This window comes from Engystomops pustulosus, chromosome 2 (assembly GCF_040894005.1).
Source record: "Engystomops pustulosus chromosome 2, aEngPut4.maternal, whole genome shotgun sequence".
Classification (NCBI taxonomy): domain Eukaryota; kingdom Metazoa; phylum Chordata; class Amphibia; order Anura; family Leptodactylidae; genus Engystomops; species Engystomops pustulosus.
In genome coordinates, this window is record NC_092412.1 from 221,371 (window position 1) to 237,586 (window position 16,216).

Genomic DNA, 16,216 nt, shown 5'->3' on the forward strand with positions numbered 1-16,216 from the left:
ATATATATATATATATACACCACATATCCAGGCTGTACTATCTATATATATATATACACCACATATCCAGGCTGTACTATCTATATATATATATATACACCACATATCCAGGCTGTACTTATCTATATATATATATATACACCACATATCCAGGCTGTACTATCTATATATATATATATATACACCACATATCCAGGCTGTACTATCTATATATATATATATACACACATACCAGCTGTACTACTATATATATATATATACACACATATCCAGGCTGTACTATCTATATATATATATACACCACATATCCAGGCTGTACTATCTATATATATATATATATACACCACATATCCAGGCTGTACTATCTATATATATATTATATACACCACATATCCAGGCTGTACTATCTATATATATATATATAACCACATATCCATGCTGTACTATCTATATATATATATACACACATATCCAGGCTGTACTATCATATATATATATATATACCACATATCCAGGCTGTACTATCTATATATATATATACACCACATATCCAGGCTGTACTATCTATATATATATATATACACCACATATCCAGGCTGTACTATCTATATATATATATATACACCACATATCCAGGCTGTACTATCTATATATATATATAGACACCCAATATCCAGGCTGTACTATCTATATATATATATATAATACACATATTCCAGGCTGTACTATCTATATATATATATATATACACCACATATCAGGCTGTACTATCTATATATATATATACACCACATATCCAGGCTGTACTATCTATATATATATATATACACCACATATCCAGGCTGTACTATCTATATATATATATACACCACATATCCAGGCTGTACTATCTATATATATATATATACACCACATATCCAGGCTGTACTATCTATATATATATATATACACCACATATCCAGGCTGTACTATCTATAATATATATATACACCACATATCCAGGCTGTACTATCTATATATATATAATACACCACATTATCCAGGCTGTACTATCTATATATATATATATACACCACATATCCAGGCTGTACTATCTATATATATATATATACACCACATATCCAGGCTGTACTATCTATATATATATATATACACCACATATCCAGGCTGTACTATCTATATTATATATATACACCACATATCCAGGCTGTACTTCTATATATATATATATACACCACATATCCAGGCTGTACTATCTATATATATATATATACACCACATATCCAGGCTGTACTATCTATATATATATATATATACACCACATATCCAGGCTGTACTATCTATATATATATATATACACCACATATCCAGGCTGTATATATATATATATATATATACACCACATATCCAGGCTGTACTATCTATAATATATATATATACACCACATATCCAGGCTGTACTATCTATATATATATATATATACACACATATCCAGGCTGTATATCTATATATATATATACACACATATCCAGGCTGTACTATCTATATATATATATATACACCACATATCCAGGCTGTACTATCTATATATATATATATACACCACATATTCCAGGCTGTACTATCTATATATATATATATACACACATATCCAGGCTGTACCTATCTATATATATATATATACACCACATATCCAGGCTGTACTATCTATATATATATATATATAGCACCACATATCCAGGCTGTACTATCTATATAATATATATACACCACATATCCAGGCTGTACTATCTATATATATATATATACACCAAATATCCCAGGCTGTACTATCTATATATATATATACACCACATTCCAGGCTGTACTATCTATATATATATAATATACCCCACATATCCAGGCTGTACTTATCTATATATATATATATATTACACCACATATCCAGGCTGTACTATCTATATATATATATATATACACCACAATCCAGGCTGTACTATCTATATATATATATATATACACCACATATCCAGGCTGTACTATCTATATATATATATATACACCACATATCCAGGCTGTACTATCTATATATATATATATATACACCACATATCCAGGCTGTACTATCTATATATATATATTATACACCACATATCCAGGCTGTACTATCTATATATATATATACCACATATCCAGGCTGTACTATCTATATATATATATACACCACATATCCAGGCTGTACTATCTATATATATATATATACACCACATATCCAGGCTGTACTATCTATATATATATATATACACCACATATCCAGGCTGTACTATCTATATATATATATACACACATATCCAGGCTGTACTATCTATATATATATATATATACACCACATATCCAGGCTGTACTATCTATATATATATATATATACACCACATATCCAGGCTGTACTATCTATATATATATATATATACACCACATATCCAGGCTGTACTATCTATATATATATATACACCACATATCCAGGCTGTACTATCTATATATATATATATATACACCACATATCCAGGCTGTACTATCTATATATATATATATACACCACATATCCAGGCTGTACTATCTATATATATATATACACCACATATCCAGGCTGTACTATCTATATATATATATACACCACATATCCAGGCTGTACTATCTATATATATATATACACCACATATCCAGGCTGTACTATCTATATATATATATATACACCACATATCCAGGCTGTACTATCTATATATATATATATATACACCACATATCCAGGCTGTACTATCTATATATATATATACACCACATATCCAGGCTGTACTATCTATATATATATATATACACCACATATCCAGGCTGTACTATCATATATATATATATACACCACATATCCAGGCTGTACTATCTATATATATATATATACACCACATATCCAGGCTGTACTATCTATATATATATATATACACCACATATCCAGGCTGTACTATCTATTATATATATATATACACCACATATCCAGGCTGTACTATCTAATATATATATATATACACCACATATCCAGGCTGTACTATCTATATATATATATATACACCACATATCCAGCTGTACTATCTATATATATATATATACACCACATATCCAGGCTGTACTATCTATATATATATATATATACACCACATATCCAGGCTGTACTATCTATATATATATATACACCACATATCCAGGCTGTACTATCTATATATATATATATATACACCACATATCCAGGCTGTACTATCTATATATATATATATACACCACATATCCAGGCTGTACTATCTATATATATATATATACACCACATATCCAGGCTGTACTATCTATATATATATATATACACCACATATCCAGGCTGTACTATCTATATATATATATATACACCACATATCCAGGCTGTACTATCTATATATATATATATACACCACATATCCAGGCTGTACTATCTATATATATATATATACACCACATATCCAGGCTGTACTATCTATATATATATATACACCACATATCCAGGCTGTACTATCTATATATATATATATACACCACATATCCAGGCTGTACTATCTATATATATATATATACACCACATATCCAGGCTGTACTATCTATATATATATATACACCACATATCCAGGCTGTACTATCTATATATATATATATATACACCACATATCCAGGCTGTACTATCTATATATATATATATATACACCACATATCCAGGCTGTACTATCTATATATATATATATACACCACATATCCAGGCTGTACTATCTATATATATATATATATACACCACATATCCAGGCTGTACTATCTATAATATATATATACACCACATATCCAGGCTGTACTATCTATATATAATATATATACACCACATATCCAGGCTGTACTATCTATATATATATATACACACATATCCAGGCTGTACTATCTATATATATATATACACCACATATCCAGGCTGTACTATCTATATATATATATATACACCACATATCCAGGCTGTACTATCTATATATATATATATACACCACATATCCAGGCTGTACTATCTATATATATATATATACACCACATATCCAGGCTGTACTATCTATATATATATATATATACACCACATATCCAGGCTGTACTATCTATATATATATATATATACACCACATATCCAGGCTGTACTATCTATATATATATATATACACCACATATCCAGGCTGTACTATCTATATATATATATATACACCACATATCCAGGCTGTACTATCTATATATATATATATACACCACATATCCAGGCTGTACTATCTATATATATATATACACCACATATCCAGGCTGTACTATCTATATATATATATATACACCACATATCCAGGCTGTACTATCTATATATATATATATACACCACATATCAGCTGTACTATCTATATATATATATATACAACATATCCAGGCTGTACTATCTATATATATATATATACACCACATATCCAGGCGTACTATCTATATATATATATATACCCACATATCCAGGCTGTACTTATCTATATATATATATATATACACCACATATCCAGGCTGTACTATCTATATATATATATATACACCACATATCCAGGCTGTACTATCTATATATATATATATATACACCACATATCCAGGCTGTACTATCTATATATATATATATACACCACATATCCAGGCTGTACTATCTATATATATATATACACCACATATCCAGGCTGTACTATCTATATATATATATATATACACCACATATCCAGGCTGTACTATCTATATATATATATACACACATATCCAGGCTGTACTATCTATATATATATATATATACACCACATATCCAGGCTGTACTATCTATATATATATATATACACACACATATCCAGGCTGTACTAACTATATATATATATATATACACCACATATCCAGGCTGTACTATCTATATATATATATATACACCACATATCAGGCTGTACTATCTATATATATATATATACACCACATATCCAGGCTGTACTATCTATATATATATATATACACCACATATCCATGCTGTACTATCTTATATATATATACACCACATATCCAGGCTGTACTATCTATATATATATATATACACCACATATCCAGGCTGTACTATCTATATATATATATATACACCACATATCCAGGCTGTACTATCTATAATATATATATATATACACACATATCCAGGCTGTACTATCTATATATATACACCACATATCCAGGCTGTACTATCTATATATATATATATATACACCACATATCCAGGCTGTACTATTCTATATATATATATATACACCACATATCCAGGCTGTACTATCTATATATATATATATATACACCACATATCCAGGCTGTACTATCTATATATATATATACACCACATATCCAGGCTGTACTATCTATATATATATATATACACCACATATCCAGCTGTACTATCTATATATATATATATACACCACATATCCAGGCTGTACTATCTATATATATATATATACACCACATATCCAGGCTGTACTATCTATATATATATATATACACCACATATCCAGGCTGTACTATCTATATATATATAATACACACACATATCCAGGCTGTACTATCTATAATATATATATATATACACCACATATCCAGGCTGTACTATCTATATATATATACACCACATATCCAGGCTGTACTATCTATATATATATATATACACCACATATCCAGGCTGTACTATCTATATATATATATATACACCACATATCCAGGCTGTACTATCTATATATATATATATACACCACATATCCAGGCTGTACTATCTATATATATATATACACCACATATCCAGGCTGTACTATCTATATATATATATACCACATATCCAGGCTGTACTATCTATATATATATATACACCACATATCCAGGCTGTACTATCTATATATATATATATATACACCACATATCCAGGCTGTACTATCTTATATATATATACACCACATATCCAGGCTGTACTATCTATATATATATATATACACCACATATCCAGGCTGTACTATCTATATATATATATATATACACCACATATCCAGGCTGTACTATCTATATATATATATATACACACATATCCAGGCTGTACTATCTATATATATATATACACCACATATCCAGGCTGTACTATCTATATATATATATACACCACATATCCAGGCTGTACTATCTATATATATATATACACCACATATCCAGGCTGTACTATCTATATATATATATACACCACATATCCAGGCTGTACTATCTATATATATATATATATATACACCACATATCCAGGCTGTACTATCTATATATATATATATACACCACATATCCAGGCTGTACTATCTATATATATATATATATATACACCACATATCCAGGCTGTACTATCTATATATATATATACACACCACATATCCAGGCTGTACTATCTATTATATATATATACACCACATATCCAGGCTGTACTATCTATATATATATATACACCACATATCCAGGCTGTACTATCTATATATATATATATACACCACATATCCAGGCTGTACTATCTATATATATATATATACACCACATATCCAGGCTGTACTATCTATATATATATATATACACCACATATCCAGGCTGTACTATCTATATATATATATACACCACATATCCAGCTGTACTATCTATATATATATATACACCACATATCCAGGCTGTACTATCTATATATATATATATATACACCACATATCCAGGCTGTACTATCTATATATATATATATACACCACATATCCAGGCTGTACTATCTATATATATATATATACACCACATATCCAGGCTGTACTATCTATATATATATATATACACCACATATCCAGGCTGTACTATCTATATATATATATATACACCACATATCCAGGCTGTACTATCTATATATATATATATACACCACATATCCAGGCTGTACTATCTATATATATATATATACACCACATATCCAGGCTGTACTATCTATATATATATATATATACACCACATATCCAGGCTGTACTATCTATATATATATATATATACACCACATATCCAGGCTGTACTATCTATATATATATATACACCACATATCCAGGCTGTACTATCTATATATATATACACCACATATCCAGGCTGTACTATATATATATATATATACACCACATATCCAGGCTGTACTATCTATATATATATATATACACCACATATCCAGGCTGTACTATCTATATATATATATACACCACATATCCAGGCTGTACTATCTATATATATATATATATACACCACATATCCAGGCTGTACTATCTATATATATATATATATACACCACATATCCAGGCTGTACTATCTATATATATATATATATACACCACATATCCAGGCTGTACTATCTATATATATATATATATACACCACATATCCAGGCTGTACTATCTATATATATATATATATACACCACATATCCAGGCTGTACTATCTATATATATATATATATACCACATATCCAGGCTGTACTATCTATATATATATATACACCACATATCCAGGCTGTACTATCTATATATATATATACACCACATATCCAGGCTGTACTATCTATATATATATATATATACACCACATATCCAGGCTGTACTATCTATATATATATATATACACCACATATCCAGGCTGTACTATCTATATATATATATATACACCACATATCCAGGCTGTACTATCTATATATATATATACACCACATATCCAGGCTGTACTATGTATATATATATATATACACCACATATCCAGGCTGTACTATCTATATATATATATACACCACATATCCAGGCTGTACTATATATATATATATATATATATACACCACATATCCAGGCTGTACTATATATATATATATACACCACATATCCAGGCTGTACTATCTTTATATATATATATACACCACATATCCAGGCTGTACTATCTATATATATATATATATACACCACATATCCAGGCTGTACTATCTATATATATATATATATACACCACATATCCAGGCTGTACTATCTATATATATATATACACCACATATCCAGGCTGTACTATCTATATATATATATATACACCACATATCCAGGCTGTACTATCTATATATATATATATACACCACATATCCAGGCTGTACTATCTATATATATATATATATACACCACATATCCAGGCTGTACTATCTATATATATATATACACCACATATCCAGGCTGTACTATCTAATATATACACCACATATCCAGGCTGTACTATCTATATATATATATATACACCACATATCCAGGCTGTACTATCTATATATATATATATACACCACATATCCAGGCTGTACTATCTATATATATATATATATACACCACATATCCAGGCTGTACTATCTATATATATATATATACACCACATATCCAGGCTGTACTATCTATATATATATATATACACCACATATCCAGGCTGTACTATCTATATATATATATATACACCACATATCCAGGCTGTACTATCTATATATATATATATACACCACATATCCAGGCTGTACTATCTATATATATATATATACACCACATATCCAGGCTGTACTATCTATATATATATATATACACCACATATCCAGGCTGTACTATCTATATATATATATATACACCACATATCCAGGCTGTACTATCTATATATATATATATACACCACATATCCAGGCTGTACTATCTATATATATATATATACACCACATATCCAGGCTGTACTATCTATATATATATATATACACCACATATCCAGGCTGTACTATCTATATATATATATATACACCACATATCCAGGCTGTACTATCTATATATATATATATACACCACATATCCAGGCTGTACTATCTATATATATATATATACACCACATATCCAGGCTGTACTATCTATATATATATATATACACCACATATCCAGGCTGTACTATCTATATATATATATATACACCACATATCCAGGCTGTACTATCTATATATATATATATACACCACATATCCAGGCTGTACTATCTATATATATATATATACACCACATATCCAGGCTGTACTATCTATATATATATATATACACCACATATCCAGGCTGTACTATCTATATATATATATATACACCACATATCCAGGCTGTACTATCTATATATATATATATACACCACATATCCAGGCTGTACTATCTATATATATATATACACCACATATCCAGGCTGTACTATCTATATATATATATATACACCACATATCCAGGCTGTACTATCTATATATATATATATACACCACATATCCAGGCTGTACTATCTATATATATATATATACACCACATATCCAGGCTGTACTATCTATATATATATATACACCACATATCCAGGCTGTACTATCTATATATATATATATACACCACATATCCAGGCTGTACTATCTATATATATATATACACCACATATCCAGGCTGTACTATCTATATATATATATATACACCACATATCCAGGCTGTACTATCTATATATATATATACACCACATATCCAGGCTGTACTATCTATATATATATATATACACCACATATCCAGGCTGTACTATCTATATATATATATACACCACATATCCAGGCTGTACTATCTATATATATATATACACCACATATCCAGGCTGTACTATCTATATATATATATATATACACCACATATCCAGGCTGTACTATCTATATATATATATATATACACCACATATCCAGGCTGTACTATCTATATATATATATATATACACCACATATCCAGGCTGTACTATCTATATATATATATATATACACCACATATCCAGGCTGTACTATCTATATATATATATATACACCACATATCCAGGCTGTACTATCTATATATATATATATACACCACATATCCAGGCTGTACTATCTATATATATATATATACACCACATATCCAGGCTGTACTATCTATATATATATATATATACACCACATATCCAGGCTGTACTATCTATATATATATATATACACCACATATCCAGGCTGTACTATCTATATATATATATATATACACCACATATCCAGGCTGTACTATCTATATATATATATATATACACCACATATCCAGGCTGTACTATCTATATATATATATATACACCACATATCCAGGCTGTACTATCTATATATATATATACACCACATATCCAGGCTGTACTATCTATATATATATATATATACACCACATATCCAGGCTGTACTATCTATATATATATATATATACACCACATATCCAGGCTGTACTATCTATATATATATATATACACCACATATCCAGGCTGTACTATCTATATATATATATACACCACATATCCAGGCTGTACTATCTATATATATATATACACCACATATCCAGGCTGTACTATCTATATATATATATATACACCACATATCCAGGCTGTACTATCTATATATATATATATACACCACATATCCAGGCTGTACTATCTATATATATATATACACCACATATCCAGGCTGTACTATCTATATATATATATACACCACATATCCAGGCTGTACTATCTATATATATATATATACACCACATATCCAGGCTGTACTATCTATATATATATATACACCACATATCCAGGCTGTACTATCTATATATATATATACACCACATATCCAGGCTGTACTATCTATATATATATATATACACCACATATCCAGGCTGTACTATCTATATATATATATATACACCACATATCCAGGCTGTACTATCTATATATATATATATATACACCACATATCCAGGCTGTACTATCTATATATATATATATATACACCACATATCCAGGCTGTACTATCTATATATATATATATACACCACATATCCAGGCTGTACTATCTATATATATATATACACCACATATCCAGGCTGTACTATCTATATATATATATATATACACCACATATCCAGGCTGTACTATCTATATATATATATACACCACATATCCAGGCTGTACTATCTATATATATATATATACACCACATATCCAGGCTGTACTATCTATATATATATATATATACACCACATATCCAGGCTGTACTATCTATATATATATATATACACCACATATCCAGGCTGTACTATCTATCTATATATATATATACACCACATATCCAGGCTGTACTATCTATATATATATATACACCACATATCCAGGCTGTACTATCTATATATATATATATACACCACATATCCAGGCTGTACTATATATATATATATACACCACATATCCAGGCTGTACTATCTATATATATATATATACACCACATATCCAGGCTGTACTGTTTCTATACGTTACATTCTGTTGGATTCCCCCGGAGGCTCCTCCCCTTCTGTCTCCTCTGATGTCATGTGACCTGCCCGGCGTCATTTCCTGCTTCAATTGTAAAACTTTATTGGTATGAGATAAAGTAACAGAAGCCACAGAAGGTCCTGCACATAGGACAAGGGTTTATCATCCATACAGATCACTGCAGGAGAGAGGACCCTGACCTCAAGATCCCACCACAGTGGTGTCCTACACTGTATCTCATCTCTGACTGTATCTCATCTCTGACTGTATCTCATCACTGACTGTATCTCATCACTGACTGTATCTCATCACTGACTGTATCTCATCTCTGACTGTATCTCATCACTGAGGTGTCACCTTCTTCTTCCTGGTGCATGTAAGTGCATTGTCCGTGTATAATGCGCTGTGCAGGGAGTCACTAAGATCCTGCGCCCGATATCCTGCATGTGTCACTTCCCCGCTCAGGTCCCAGGAGTTCACCTTCTTCTTCCTGGTGCATGTAAGTGCATTGTCTGTGTATAATGTGCTGTGCGGGGAGTCACTAAGATCCTGCACCCGATATCCTGCATGTGTCACTTCCCCGCTCAGGTCCCAGGAGTTCACCTTCTTCTTCCTGGTGCATGTAAGTGCATTGTCCGTGTATAATGCGCTGTGCGGGGAGTCACTAAGATCCTGCGCCCGATATCCTGCATGTGTCACTTCCCCGCTCAGGTCCCTGGAGTTCACCTTCTTCTTCCTGGTGCATGTAAGTGCATTGTCAGTGTATAATGTGCTGTGCGGGGAGTCACTAAGATCCTGCACCCGATATCCTGCATGTGTCACTTCCCCGCTCAGGTCCCGGAGTTCACCTTCTTCTTCCTGGTGCATGTAAGTGCATTGTCCGTGTATAATGCGCTGTGCGGCGAGTCACTAAGATCGTGCTCCCGATATCCTGCATGTGTCGCTTCCCCGCTCAGGTCCCCGGGGTTCACCTTCTTCTTCCTGGTGCATGTAAGTGCATTGTCCGTGTATAATGCGCTGTGTAGGGAGTCACTAAGATCCTGCGCCCGATATCCGGCATGTGTCACTTCCCTGCTCAGGTCCCCGGAGTTCACCTTCTTCTTCCTGGTGCATGTAAGTGCATTGTCCGTGTATAATGCGCTGTGCGGGGAGTCACTAAGATCCTGCGCCCGATATCCTGCATGTGTCGCTTCCCCGCTCAGGTCCCAGGAGTTCACCTTCTTCCTGGAGCATGTAAGTGCATTGTCAGTGTATAATGCTTTGGGGCAGATTTGCTTACCTGGTCCGTTCGCGGTCCAGCGGCGCGTTCTCTGCACTGAATTCGGGTCCGGCTGGGATTTATTAAGGCAGTTCCTCTGACGTCCTCCAGGTGTCGCTGCTGCGCTGAAGTTCCTGGAACGCACTGGAATACAGCGAGCCGGGCTGAGTGAAGGTAAGTGCAAGCTCCGCAACACAGTTTTTTTTTTAAATGCGGCGGTTTTTCTGAATCCGTCGGGTTGTCGTTCGGCCACGCCCCCGATTTCCGTCGTGTGCATGCCAGTGCCGATGCGCCACAATCCGATCACGTGCGCCAAAATCCTGTGGCAATTCGGGGGAAAACGGCGCAAATTGGAAATATTCGGGTAACACGTCGGGAAAACGCGAATCGGGCCCTTAGTAAATGACCCCCAATGTCTCCTGTTTGAAAATGCTGGGAAAACCTGCTGAAGCCTTTGGAGTCGCTGCGCCGCACAAGGTGTTAGTCAGGAGTCTCTGCTGCCCTCGTAGGGTTAGGTAACAGTCTCACTAACTCTATTAGGGTAAATGGAGTGAGGCTGCAGAGAGGGGGGATTAGGGTAGTATTAGGCCCCTCCCCCTGGCCATATGTGGCCACTATATACAATCGCCTTCAGACTCTAAACTGTGTATAAAAATACTTTAATTATTTGTAAATATATTATAAAACATTGCAAAGAAATCACCAAAAGGACAATTGTGTATAAATAACATTCAGTGTCTTCTGTTGTCAGGATTAGTCTCTGATGCTTCCAGTGTCTCAGCCGAGAGCTGAGTATTATATAGTAATTCTCTATAGGTTAAAAAATTATAGACAAATTCATATATATAATGACTGGTCCGTACAGTACTGGGATGTATATAGATGATATATGACTCCTATAGGGTCCAGTCTGTATACAGCATCATGTGTCCTCCGGGATGGAGCAGGGACTAGTAGTATACGGTATAATGACTGGTCCGTACAGTACTGGGATGTATATAGATGATATATGACTCCTATAGGGTCCAGTCTGTATACAGCATCATGTGTCCTCCGGGATGGAGCAGGGACTAGTAGTATACGGTATAATGACTGGTCCGTACAGTACTGGGATGTATATAGATGATATATGACTCCTATAGGGTCCATTCTGTATACAGCATCATGTGTCCTCCGGGATGGAGCAGGGACTAGTAGTATACGGTATAATGACTGGTCCGTACAGTACTGGGATGTATATAGATGATATATGACTCCTATAGGGTCCAGTAAGTATACAGCATCATGTGTCCTCCGGGATGGAGCAGGGACTAGTAGTATACGGTATAATGACTGGTCCGTACAGTACTGGGATGTATATAGATGATATATGACTCCTATAGGGTCCAGTAAGTATACAGCATCATGTGTCCCCCGGAATGGAGCAGGGACTAGTAGTATACGCTATAATGACTGGTCCGTACAGTACTGGGATGTATATAGATGATATATGACTCCTATAGGGTCCAGTCTGTATACAGTATCATGTGTCCTCCGGGATGGAGCAGGGACTAGTAGTATACGCTATAATGACTGGTCCGTACAGTACTGGGATGTATATAGATGATATATGACTCCTATAGGGTCCAGTAAGTATACAGCATCATGTGTCCTCCGGGATGAAGCAGGGACTAGTAGTATACGGTATAATGACTGGTCCGTACAGTACTGGGATGTATATAGATGGTATATGACTCCTATAGGGTCCAGTAAGTATACAGCATCATGTGTCCTCCGGGATGGAGCAGGGACTAGTAGTATACGGTATAATGACTGGTCCGTACAGTACTGGGATGTATATAGATGATATATGACTCCTATAGGGTCCAGTAAGTATACAGCATCATGTGTCCTCCGGGATGGAGCAGGGACTAGTAGTATACGGTATAATCACTGGTCCGTACAGTACTGGGATGTATATAGATGATATATGACTCCTATAGGGTCCAGTCTGTATACAGCATCATGTGTCCTCCGGGATGGAGCAGGGACTAGTAGTATACAGTATAATGACTGGTCCGTACAGTACTGGGATGTATATAGATGATATATGACTCCTATAGGGTCCAGTCTGTATACAGCATCATGTGTCCTCCGGGATGGAGCAGGGACTAGTAGTATACAGTATAATGACTGGTCCATACAGTACTGGGATGTATATAGATGGTATATGACTCCTATAGGGTCCAGTCTGTATACAGAATCATGTGTCCTCCGGGATGGAGCAGGGACTAGTAGTATACAGTATAATGACTGGTCCGTACAGTACTGGGATGTATATAGATGATATATGACTCCTATAGGGTCCAGTCTGTATACAGCATCGTGTGTCCTCCGGGATGGAGCAGGGACTAGTAGTATACGGTATAATGACTGGTCCGTACAGTACTGGGATGTATATAGATGATATATGACTCCTATAGGGTCCAGTCTGTATACAGCATCATGTGTCCTCCGGGATGGAGCAGGGACTAGTAGTATACAGTATAATGACTGGTCCGTATAGTACTGGGATGCATATAGATGGTATATGACTCCTATAGGGTCCAGTCTGTATACAGCATCGTGTGTCCTCCGGGATGGAGCAGGGACTAGTAGTATACGGTATAATGACTGGTCCGTACAGTACTGGGATGTATATAGATGATATATGACTCCTATAGGGTCCAGTCTGTATACAGCATCATGTGTCCTCCGGGATGGAGCAGGGACTAGTAGTATACGCTATAATGACTGGTCCGTATAGTACTGGGATGTATATAGATGGTATATGACTCCTATAGGGTCCAGTCTGTATACAGCATCATGTGTCCTCCGGGATGGAGCAGGGACTAGTAGTATACAGTATAATGACTGGTCCGTACAGTACTGGGATGTATATAGATGGTATATGACTCCTATAGGGTCCAGTCTGTATACAGCATCATGTGTCCTCCGGGATGGAGCAGGGACTAGTAGTATACGGTATAATGACTGGTCAGTACAGTACTGGGATGTATATAGATGATATATGACTCCTATAGGGTCCAGTATGTATACAGCATCGTGTGTCCTCCGGGATGGAGCAGGGACTAGTAGTATACGGTATAATGACTGGTCCGTACAGTACTGGGATGTATATAGATGATATATGACTCCTATAGGGTCCAGTCTGTATACAGCATCATGTGTCCTCCGGGATGGAGCAGGGACTAGTAGTATACGGTATAAGAACTGGTCCGTACAGTACTAGGATGTATATAGGTGACATGACTCCTATAGGGTCCAGTAAGTATACAGCATCATGTGTCCTCCGGGATGGAGCAGGGACTAGTAGTATACGGTATAATGACTGGTCCGTACAGTACTGGGATG